This window comes from Electrophorus electricus, chromosome 11, assembly GCF_013358815.1.
Source record: "Electrophorus electricus isolate fEleEle1 chromosome 11, fEleEle1.pri, whole genome shotgun sequence".
In the NCBI taxonomy this organism is placed as follows: domain Eukaryota; kingdom Metazoa; phylum Chordata; class Actinopteri; order Gymnotiformes; family Gymnotidae; genus Electrophorus; species Electrophorus electricus.
In genome coordinates this window covers 23,663,671-23,675,774 of record NC_049545.1, presented here as the reverse complement: position 1 = coordinate 23,675,774, position 12,104 = coordinate 23,663,671, and the positions used below count along the sequence as shown (strand labels likewise).

General features: G+C 43.9%; 1 protein-coding gene across 3 annotated transcripts in view; it reads right to left on the bottom strand.

Moving 5' to 3' along the window:
* Positions 1–12,104, bottom strand: part of stox2a (storkhead box 2a) — a 65,801-nt gene that overhangs the window by 20,902 nt on the left and 32,795 nt on the right. The window contains exon 1 of one of the 3 annotated variants that reach the window (XM_035531576.1): positions 209–265. The exons of the other annotated variants lie outside the window; for them this stretch is intronic. The gene's annotated coding sequence lies outside the window, so the exon portion shown is untranslated. Of the gene's footprint in view, positions 1–208; positions 266–12,104 lie in introns of those variants that run through there. 3 annotated transcript variants of the gene reach the window in all.

The window sequence follows — 12,104 nt, the reverse complement described above, 5'->3', positions numbered from 1 at the left end:
CACACATACTCCACCCCCCCACCCCGCCACACACACACACACACACACTCCTGTCCATTTTAGAAATGTGTTCCATTTGCATTTTGCCTCTGAAATCCCTCTCAATAAGCAGTACAATTTTTTCAATTTTTTCCTCTCTGGACATTGAAGGAAAAATATGACTGCTTTGTTTACTGTGAAAAGTAACAAAATTAGATTACAAACTTACGTAGTATCCCAGGATTCTGTTGCTCATGTACAATTTTAAGCTGACAATCAGTGGATCAGTTAGTTCTAAAATAACCTTTTCCTGTTTACTGCCTTGAACAGACATGTCAAAAGAGAGGGATGAACAAATGAGGTGAAGGAGAGAGAAAAGGACAAAAAAAAGAGAGAAAGAGAGGGGGAAGAGAAAGAGGGACAGAGACAGAGAGAGAGAGAGAAAAGAAAAGGGGAGAGCAAGAAAAGACAGACAAACAGAGAAAGAGAAACAGCAAGAGAAAGAGAGAGAGAAACCCTGTACCCAAGCCTCACCACTGGCCGCTGAAAGAGAGGTGACCTCCTTTCTAGACAGAGGACACAAAGGATCAGTCTCCATGACGACAAACCAGGCAAAGTGTTTGCTTGTACACACCGACTGTGGCCAGTGTTACCCCAGGAGCCCTGTGATATGGGCCACGCGTACCAGCCGAGCTCAGACTCCACGCCGTGACGTACCAGCCGAGCTCAGACTCCACGCCATGACGTACCAGCCGAGCTCAGACTCCACGCCGTGACGTACCAGCCGAGCTCAGACTCCACGCCGTGACGTACCAGCCGAGCTCAGACTCCACGCCGTGACGCACCAGCCGAGCTCAGACTCCACGCCGTGACGCACCAGCCGAGCTCAGACTCCACGCCGTGACGTACCAGCCGAGCTCAGACTCCACGCCGTGACGCACCAGCCGAGCTCAGACTCCACGCCGTGACGCACCAGCCGAGCTCAGACTCCACGCCGTGACGCACCAGCCGAGTTCAGATTCCACGCCGTGACGCACCAGCCGAGCTCAGACTCCACGCCGTGACGCACCAGCCGAGCTCAGACTCCACGCCGTGACGCACCAGCCAGACTCAGACTCCACGCCGTGACGCACCAGCCAGACTCAGACTCCACGCCGTGACGTACCAGCCGAGCTCAGACTCCACGCCGTGACGCACCAGCCAGACTCAGACTCCACGCCGTGACGCACCAGCCAGACTCAGACTCCACGCTGTGACGTACCAGCCGAGCTCAGACTCCACGCCGTGACGCACCAGCCAGACTCAGACTGAGTCGTTCTCTATGCTTTGCCTTTCAACATAATTCTGTTGTAGAGGTAAGTTCTCTAAAACAAATTAATACATATGCAAATTGCAAACTTTGAGACAGCAAAACTCAAAATTGACTACACTTGAACAGTGCTCAAGTTTCAGCATGAGGACAAAGTATTTTATGTAGCTGGATTCGGGTTATGTGCTGAGAATTATCCTGTGTAACATTTATTCGGTGCTTTCATATGGTTTACTTAAAAAAGATACTTCAAATGTGGCTGAGTTTTTAGTTTTTCCAGGTATGCACTTGTAGCATTGCATTTTACTGCACCACCTGACTTTCTCAGGTTAGTAGAGATGGCAAGAAAATATAACAAAACTGCCCCCTATGACTGCACAGATCATAAGTTCCTGATTGGTTCTTCGTCTCCATGACTCCGCCCTGGCACTGCCTTTTGTCATTAGCACTCACACTGTCTCACTGGTTATGTCATCCTTTCTGATGTAAATATAATCTCTTACCCAGCATTCCTGGCAAAGTCCTGCTTTTGTTTACACATCTTCTAATTGTCTTACAGAATTCTTTGTTTCAAAGTTCCTCAGTTATAGTGTGTTCCAGTTCTAGCATTTTTTAATTTAGTTTGTTTTTTGCCCTAGTCTGGCTGTTCTTGGCACCACAAGCGGGAATTTGCCTACAAGAACCTTGTACACCCTGGGTGGTTTGACCCAATCTGCTTGTACCAACCACAGTTCTTGGAAAAGTCTAAACAAACAGCCTCACATCCCACTGCTCCTGGCTCCAGCACGGTACACAAACACCACAACAACCATGGCAAAACAAAACAGAGAAGTGTCAGATGCATTTCAAAAGTGTATAAGAGGAATATTTCAGAAAAACTTGATATTTTTAGTTAAACGCCTGACTAAAGAAATAGATTTTAGCCTAGATTTAAAAATAACGTCAGAGGCCTAAATACTGGCCTCTGGGCTATTTCTGAAATCAGTCTAGAAATTAATGCTGATGAAATGGGGAAAAAAGACCTGGATTTGGGAGGCTGATAGGTCACTATCAGTCACTATCACCATCAGTGTGAACTAAGTGTGCTTGTCCTGCTGACAAAAACATTGTCTTCATTGCCTGATCAACATATGGCCTGCCATAACTTTAACTGGGTCAACCAATATGCCAGGGTGTAATGACATATCTTTCTTGATAACTAGTCTGGTATCAGACATGTCCAGTTTTGCAAAACAGCTGTGTGTGTGTATATGTCTGTCTCCACAACAAAGAAGATCAAATCCCAATGTACAGAACTGTGTGTGTGTGTGTAAATTAAGAATGTAGATGTAATATCTGAAGGGCATATCTTTGTGTCCTTCTAAGTACCATTGTTCATTACAGTAGTGCACACACACACACACAACAGCTTCTTAACAAACTGTATAATCTCATATTGCAACCCTGCAGCTTTATTCTACTCTTTCTGTTTCTATCTTTCTATCTCGCTGTCTCTCCATCTCTCTCTTCTCACTCTTCTTTCTCCATCTCCCCTCCCGCCTAGATTAGAGACATATGTGCAGTCTATCACAACGTGCCTCTGAAGGCCTGAATCAGTGGCTGTTAAGATGGAATTTAAACACTTATTTTCTGTTTTCAAATGTGCCAATAACTATGGCCCACAGTGCTCAAGCAAAATGGTAAGAACCATTTCAAATATCAGTCCTCATTTCCGGGTAACTAATTGGTGCTATATGGCTAATAAGTAGCAATATAACACCACCACACATGTATTTCCAATTACATTTATGGCATTTAGCGGATGCTCTTTTCCAGAGTGACTTACAAAAGTGCTTTGCCATTTACTCGTAGAATATAAGTTGTATAAGCTAGTTGGTCATCCCATTCTAAACCAAGTGTAATATTCTGGATTTAAATGATGTTCCAATTCATCCCAAAGGTGTAGTTGAAGTCAGGGCTCAGTACAGACCACTGGAGGTCCTGCACACCAAACCTATCAAACCATGTATTTATGGGCCTCACTTTGAGTACAGGTGCACAGTCATTCTGATACAGGAATGGGTCATCCACAAACTTACCACACAGTTGGAGGCATATAATTGTCTGAAACATATTTGTACACTGTAGCATTAACATTACCCTTCACTGAATGTAAGGGGCCCAAACCCTGAAAAACAGCCCCAAACCATTATCCTCCTTCCACCTAGCTTTACACCTAGGTAGTGTTCTCCTGGCATCTGCCAAACCTTCAACCATCCATCAGGGTGTCAGTAAGTGAAGTGTGATTTTCATTGCAGAGTGCGCCAATGGAGTCCAATGTGCTTCACACCACTTGAGCCGAAACTAGGCATTGTGTGCACTGATCTTAGGCTTGTGTGCAGATGCTCAGCCAGAGAAACTCGTTTCCTGAAGCCCCCGGTGCACAGTTCTTCTGCTGATGTTGCTTCCAGAGGTCGTTTGGAATGATGCTTCGTTGCTGAGCTGTTGTTATTCCAAGACACTTCCATTTTACAATAACAGAACTTATGACTGTCCTGGGCAGTTCAGAAATATCGCAACTTTACGTCTGGCAAAGGTGGCACCCTATGACAGTGTGACGTTTAAGGTTTGAGCTCTTCAGTACGACACATTGTACTGCCACTATTTGTGTAAAGAAATAGCAGGGCAATGTGTTTGATTTTACACAGCTATTAGCAATGGGTGTGGCACTCAATCAATCTCAAGTATGTGAGTTATCCACATACCTTTGACTAGAGTGTGTATATCACCTGACCAGACAGCAACACTGCAGTGAGACCTGGTGAAATTTGAGTATTTCAAATACAAGTCAGCCATTTTTCTTCTAACATCATTCACAGAGACATAAAGAATGATTGACTACCTTTCTCTGTCTGACCTACAGGAGAACTCACGAGAGCACAACCCTCTGGTTAGTGTTGAGCTAGTGAGCAAGGCTCTGTCGGTGTAATGACAAGTAAGCATTTAATTCAGGACCTTATTTTAAATCTAGCAGTTATCAAGTTAGCTTTAGCTAAGTTGGTCCAAAGCACAGGTAATGCTAGCTGCATACTTTTACTGTAGAATGTAGATAACCATGCGGCTGGTTTCATATCCTTCCAGATAGCTGGCCAAAGGATTCTTGACAACAGGCTAACACAAGCTTTGGGTAATATCTGATGGCAGCGTGTGCTCCCTAGCTTTACCCATCAGCATTAGCCCTCAGATGTCAGCAAGGCAACAATGTGTGTTTTCCATTTTATAATTAATAAGCTCCTAGTAATGATTAGAAAATACTTAGCAATCAATTTAAATCTGGCACCTATATAACAACCACACAACCTTCTTGAAGCAATTAGGACAAACACATGATTTCAGTCATCATGAGGCTCAGTAAGGGGGATCAGCATTTTCATGACACCACATCCCTCTATTTTTAACTTGGATTTTATCACTTAACGTGTCCTAGCGACTAGCGATCCGATTATGAGCGGTCCGACCGATTAGCCCTCTGATCAGGAACAAGGTGCTGATACCGCCAACCGGGTTCTTCTGGCTGTCACCCTGGATGTTCCAGACTGAAATTGATTGAGATTATGATGTCAAGTTTGTACCAGCTGAGCATGTCATGAATTTGCATTTGGACATTTTTAAGATGTCCATGCCTGTGTCTCCTGGCTGTTGCTGTTGTGGTGCTAAGGGTAATGATTAAGATTATGCAGAGGTTGAAGGGCATATAGATGACCAACCAATTGTGGGGTGCCAGAAGAAGCGACCTAAAGAGAACAAACACACTTGATATTTTTGGCGATTCAAAAAACTCACAGTTGGATGCATTTTTTAGGCCTCAAAAAGAGGACATATCCTGGAAAAAAAAGACACCCTGTTTTAACCCTGTGGACTTTAGGAGGACATATGGACATACTGTTTCATGTATTAATGGACACCCTGTTTCAACCCTGTGTATTAATGCCAAGCTCATTTTTGAGCTTTTGAGGGGTTTTTTGGCATAGGAGTAGTGTACATCAGTTGTACTCTGGATACCAGTTATACAGCATACAGCATAGTTAACTATTCAGTCTGTACTATGGGTAACAGCATAGTTAACTATTCAGTCTGTACTATGGGTAACAGCATAGTTAACTATTCAGTCTGTACTATGGGTAACAGCATAGTTAACTATTCAGTCTGTACTATGGGTAACAGCATAGTTAACTATTCAGTCTGTACTATGGGTAACAGCATAGTTAACTATTCAGTCTGTACTATGGGTAACAGCATAGTTAACTATTCAGTCTGTACTATGGGTAACAGCATAGTTAACTATTCAGGAATTCTGATGATCTACTGGGAATTCTGACATCACTACAAAATGGCTGACACACAGGGCTGGACAGGGAACTAAATTAATCCCAGTACTTTTATCTGGCTGAGCCCACTACAATCACATCAGCTCCAAAGGGAAAACGCCCAGCTCCATCACACATGTTTCACACACAAAGAACTAATTACACATGCAAAAAATCACACACAGGATTAGACACATGCAAAATTCTACAATACCCACTAAAAATGGGTTTTCTTAAATGGTTCTATTGGGTCTATCCTGTATCAGTAAACCTCTACACACTGCTAGAAGTAGCGCTCTAAATTGTGAATAGGCATTATTTGAGACGGGACTGATAACTTGTACTTTGTCTATTCTGTTCTTCACTCCAACCGCCAAACAAGTCATGCAGTTTCATGCATTTCTCTGCATCTTGGTGAAGTGTCTTCTTTTTTTTTTTAATCTCATGTCATTTCAGCCCCTCCTTTGCACTTTGTTGAAGCGTTCTCCTTTTTGCACACATTACTAAACTAATCTTTTCACGCTTGTTGTGATTATAGTTTATCCTGGGAGAGGCAGCTTTTCCATGATTGGCTGATGGACATACACTCTTGATACTGTGGGCCAATACACAATTCAATATTAGAATATTTAAATCGGGTTCCAATTTTAGTTCTCTCGGCGGCCCACACAAAGATTGGCCCACCTGGAAATGTTCTGTCACGGCACGCTCCCCTTCCTGCTGATCACGTGGTACGGCCCACCGCGTGCAGTGGGAGTTTCTCGTTGACTGTGACTTGTCTTGTTTGTAACCACACCTATGTTTCGCACACACCTGCACCTGGTTTAGTCTCATTATGTCTGTATGTATTTAAACCCGTTGTGCATCGGTCATTGTTCATGTTACCTTGGTTCATGCTAGTCATATGCGTATTCATGTTCACCGTTTACATTACATGTGAGTGCTTCTGTCTTTATTGTTTGTTAATAAATGTCTGTCTACATCGAGGGAGTCTGTACGTCCTGCTCCTCGCCCTGCGGCACTCGGGCCGTTACATGTCCTGGTCCTCCCAATGGCCAGTCCATCCATGCTGACACCCAAGGCAGGACACTATATGGTTAATAAGGAACCAAGTATTTTACTTCATACTGTCTTGGAGAACAAAAAACAAACTTAAACGCTAATACCAACATCTAAAAGTAATAATGTGTCTCTCCTTTTGAATCTGTTTGTCAGAGGGCTAGGTCCCCATCCTAACCAAGCCTAGTCTACCCTAACCTAGCCTAGTATACCCTAACCTAGCGTATCCTAACCAAGCCTAGTATACCCTAACCAAGCCTAGTATACCCTAACCTAGCGTATCCTAACCAAGCCTAGCCTACCCTAACCAAGCCTAGCCTACCCTAACCTAGCATATTCTAACTAAGCTTAGCCTACCTTAACCAAGCCTAGTCTACCCTAACCTAGCGTATCCTAACCAAGCTTAGCCTACCCTAACCAAGCCTAGCCTACCCTAACCAAGCCTAGTATACCCTAACCTAGCGTATCCTAACCAAGCCTAGCCTACCCTAACCAAGCCTAGCCTACCCTAACCTAGCATATTCTAACTAAGCTTAGCCTACCTTAACCAAGCCTAGTCTACCCTAACCTAGCATATTCTAACTAAGCTTAGCCTACCTTAACCAAGCCTAGTCTACCCTAACCTAGCGTATCCTAACCAAGCTTAGCCTACCCTAACCAAGCCTAGCCTACCCTAACCAAGCCTAGTATACCCTAACCTAGCGTATCCTAACCAAGCCTAGTCTACCCTAACCTAGCCTAGTATACCCTAACCTAGCGTATCCTAACCAAGCCTAGTATACCCTAACCAAGCCTAGTATACCCTAACCTAGCCTAGTATACCCTAACCTAGCATATCCTAACCAAGCCTAGCCTACCCTAACCAAGCCTAGCCTACCCTAACCTAGCGTATCCTAACCAAGCTTAGCCTACCTTAACCAAGCCTAGTCTACCCTAACCTAGCATATTCTAACCAAGCTTAGCCTACCCTAACCAAGCCTACCCTAGCCAAGCCTAGCCTACCCTAACCAAGCTTAGCCTACCATAACCTAGCGTATCCTAACCTAGCCTAGCCTACCCTAGCCAAGCCTAGCCTACCCTAACCAAGCCTAGCCTACCCTAACCTAGCGTATCCTAACCTAGCCTAGCCTACCCTAGCCTAGCCTCAGCACACTCCCTGCGGAGATGACGTTTGCCTGGCTTCAGTGAAGGATATGACCAACCAGCACAGACATCACACACAGGTTTCTCTCACTGTGTCACAGCAACTGGGCAAACACCACACAACAAAGCCTGACTGTAAAAGAGCCTTGCCATGAAACAAAGATGGACAATTTTGAGAAGAAGCTCTGAAAGCAGGCACGAGGGTTCCGACACCTTTAGCATTAATCCCTGAGAGATGATAAAGCACTCTGATCTTTTTAAACTCACAGAGAGAAATCAAAGAAAATCTTGGTAGAATTTCAAATGTTTACCATCAAAAATTTAAAAAAAAAAAGATGACAAATTTGCAAAGGCCCAAATCCACAAACACAAAATAAGAGTTCTCCCTCTTCTTCTTAACTCGCATGTCATCATAGCTATAACTGTTATAGAATAATTTTCATAGTCATGGAACTTTACATTACAAAATGCAGTACACGACTGCAGAAAGCACGCAAGCTTGGAAACTCGCAAGGGTGCTTCTCATGAAGTATGCTTAAGGCTCTTCTGAAGCAGAACTGAGCATGCTCTAAATCTTAAAAGGTATCACTCTGCTTTGCTAAACTGGACATTGTTCAGTGTCTCTACAAGGCAAACAGAAAAGATCAGGTCTGCTGGATTCGAAGCCCTTTTTGTTAGCAACCAAGGTCACCATGAGCTGAAATCAATGGCAGTCTGTATTTGGTTATTGACCTCAGTGTCCCACCTCTTCTGTGACCTTGCCTCCAACACTGATGACGTGAACTCGACAACTGCATTATCCTCGGCTAAATCAACGCAAAGGGTGCAGCCACAGACACCAGGACACAGGGGCACTTTATAGATGTGGACAAAAAGGGTTCGAATCACAGTGAGACGTGGTACTCGAAGGCACACATAAAATTCCACCTGCCAGTCTAATCTAGCGTAGTCCACCCAATTCAGCCAGCCAACCTAGTCTAGCCTAGCCATCCCAATTTGTTTTAGCCGTCCTAATCAAGCGTAATTTTCTTTAGCCAGCCTAACCTAATCAATTGTCATTTATCTTAGTCTGACTAACCCAGCCTGGTTAGCCTAATTTAACTTAGCTAGACGAATTTCCATTTGTCTTCCTAACAGTTTTCCCAGCCTAACTGGACAGAAATATATATTATATCACATATTATATCTAAGTGAAAAACCTTGGAGTGCACAATAACAGACAAAACAGGAGCATGCACTCACCATCCCCTTTATTTGAATCAGATTGTTATTCAAACACCTTGTAGGCATTGTGTTACAGTCTGTTGCCATGCACACTTTGTGTCTTCATCACCAGGCAGTTTCTGGTTGCTGGATTACTGCTGGTTGTAATTTAGAGGTGAGGGAACGCCAGCCCAGCAGTGACCACAGTGGACGTAAAAATCACAGTAACACCAATGTGGCTGAAACCCTTGTACCTGCACTACACTGGGGCTGTGCAGAAAACATCGATTCGACAGTACACTGTAAACTTTAATAACGTGGAGTTCAATCCTCTCATTAGAGGAAGGTTAGAGGCTATTGACTGTATTCAGCTATTCTTTTTGTCTTTCTTTTTTCTTTTCTCTAGATCAGTCATTTAAGTTTAAATGTGTCATTGATAATAAGTAATATCATTTTTGCTAACATTTACATTTGTCTGTATAACAGTTAGGCACCATATCATATCGTGATGCCTGTATCGTGACACGAAGTTGTACAAAACCTAGGCAATACCAACCTCTACCACTGTCTCTGCCAATGCTGTGTTGCGATTCGTCTCCTGGGACAGAGTCATTAAGACAAGTGTTAAAGCAGCGTTATCATAAAACAGGCTCATGTCTGTGTACCTGCTCTGTTCTGACTTCTAACCAAGGACTATCAAGCTTTCCCAAAAGGGAAAAATGCTTGCTTTGACCACTGCGAGTCCACAATGAACAGTACATTCATCCTGTGTTTTGATTTGATTTCACAGTCATTTCACCACAATCATGAATAATAACACTTAACAAATAAATCCTAAATTTTTGATGAGCATTCCGACCAATCACAGGTGTTCATCTAGCCCCCTGCAATGGTGGTTTCTACATACTGTGAAAGGTACTGTATAAATGATTTTAAGAATGGTTTGTAGTTTTAGTCACAATACATTGCTCACATTTGTCACATACATTTGAGTGTTAGAACACATTTTATAATCAGGAATCCTCTGACACACTTCTATTTTAATGCACACATATGATAAGAATACATTCACACTAACATGTTAAGGCTCTACAAAGACATCAAGCTGTATACCTTCCCAGACACACACACACACACACACACACACACACACATGCACACATAATGAGGACAGAGTGCCTCCAGATAACTAGATCAATAAAACATATCTGCCACACATTCACTGGGGGTTGAAACGTTGAAGTGAAAACCTCCCTTTACAGAAGTCCCACACCTCCCCACACTCACACACACACCTGTCAGACATCCATAACCAAAAATGAAAGATGTAGAAAAAGAAAGTGGAACGCTAAGATGATGCTCTGCTGAGCTCCGTGGAACACATGCAGGAGCACAGGGCTCCAAATTTAGCATGAGTGGGTGCAGGTCAGCCTGTGGAAAGGGCCTGAGAACATAGGGCCTCACGCGCCAGGGGCCTCACGTGCCAGGGGCCTCACGCGCCAGGGGCCTCACGTGCCAGGGGCCTCACCCGCCAGGGGCCTCACCCGCCAGGGGCCTCACGCGCCAGGGGCCTCACCCGCCAGGGGCCTCACCCGCCAGGGGCCTCACGCGCCAGGGGCCTCACGCGCCAGGGGCCTCACGCGCCAGGTCCACATGAAGTACAGTTGTGAAACACAGTGAAGGCTGCAGGTCCACACAAACACGTCACAGAAGCTTAAACAGAATCTAACACAAACTAAATCTAACAGAAAACTAAACACACCAATCTTTGTGTATTAAATTAGGATATTAAATCTTACTGGTGGTCTTCACATTTAAATGAGTTGTATACTATATTAGTTGTGTATTATCACACATTCAGGACATGACCAGAGGCTTGTGTGTGTGTGTAAGTAAGGGGGAGGGGTTACAAATCTGCAATGTTGTTTCTGCAGTAACATTTCATGTGGAAGATTTTAACAGCGGTGAAAAGGAAGAAGAAACTTATACATGATTATTACCGTATGCTCATAGACATAACGCTCTGACATCATCCTGACAGACAAAACGCTCTGACATCACTTCTGCTAGGCTCTTTCGCGCCAACTTACAAAACCTGCAGACACCAAGAGATTCTGTAAGGAACTACAAGTCTGTAAGAGCTTAACCGAAGAGCGAGAGTATCATCTGCATGTGCTTACATACTCTGATTAATCATAGTACCACTAAGTGAGAAGAACATAGTGTGAGTGAGCGTGTGTTCAACAGCACTGGCATCTCTGCCTGTACCGACACCAAACAATAATACCAAAACATCCACACAGTCAAGACATCATCAGCACTGTATGGCTAAACAATCTAAGTTAATAAAGTTACACACACACACACACACACACACACACACACACACACACAAAAACTTGAACGAAAGCATAATATTAGCCATGTCTAAAGGCCAGAACAGTGCAGCCACAGACCTAGTCGGCAGGTGTAGCAGTATCAACTGATAGCGGGATATTGGTAGCACTGTCATTCTGATGGCTCTGTGGGTCCTTGCTGTAATACTCTAACCCCCTGCCTGCCCCTAACTCTTATATTAATAACACCTACCATACAACCTGCTGCTAGACCGCTGCACACGTTTGGTTTACACAGCTGACAGTGCGCCCCCCCCCAGCTGTTCTGTGTGCTACTGTGTTCTTGCACAGCTACACAGCAGCAGGCAAAAATGTCTTGTCCAAAGTTGTATAAACGGCTGTATAAAGCACAAAAGACTCCTTTCCATCCTGGAGGACCAGAGTATTGCACTGTTTAGTGGGGTTTTTGGAGCAGGTTACAATAGTGGTTGCTTCAGTGCCAATTTGGGTGCTACGCTGAATGAGGAAGCACTGACCTGTTGTGCTGCAGGACAACTAGTGTTGCACAGTTTGGCCATTTCCCTGTTCAAACACACCTGATTTAACCCATCAGTTCATTACATGATTTAACCCATTGGTTAATTATGTAACAAGTAAGAGTCTTTACTGGCTTTATACATGGGTACGACAAAATTTTGTTGACACCCTTTCCAAAGCAGCAACACAGCA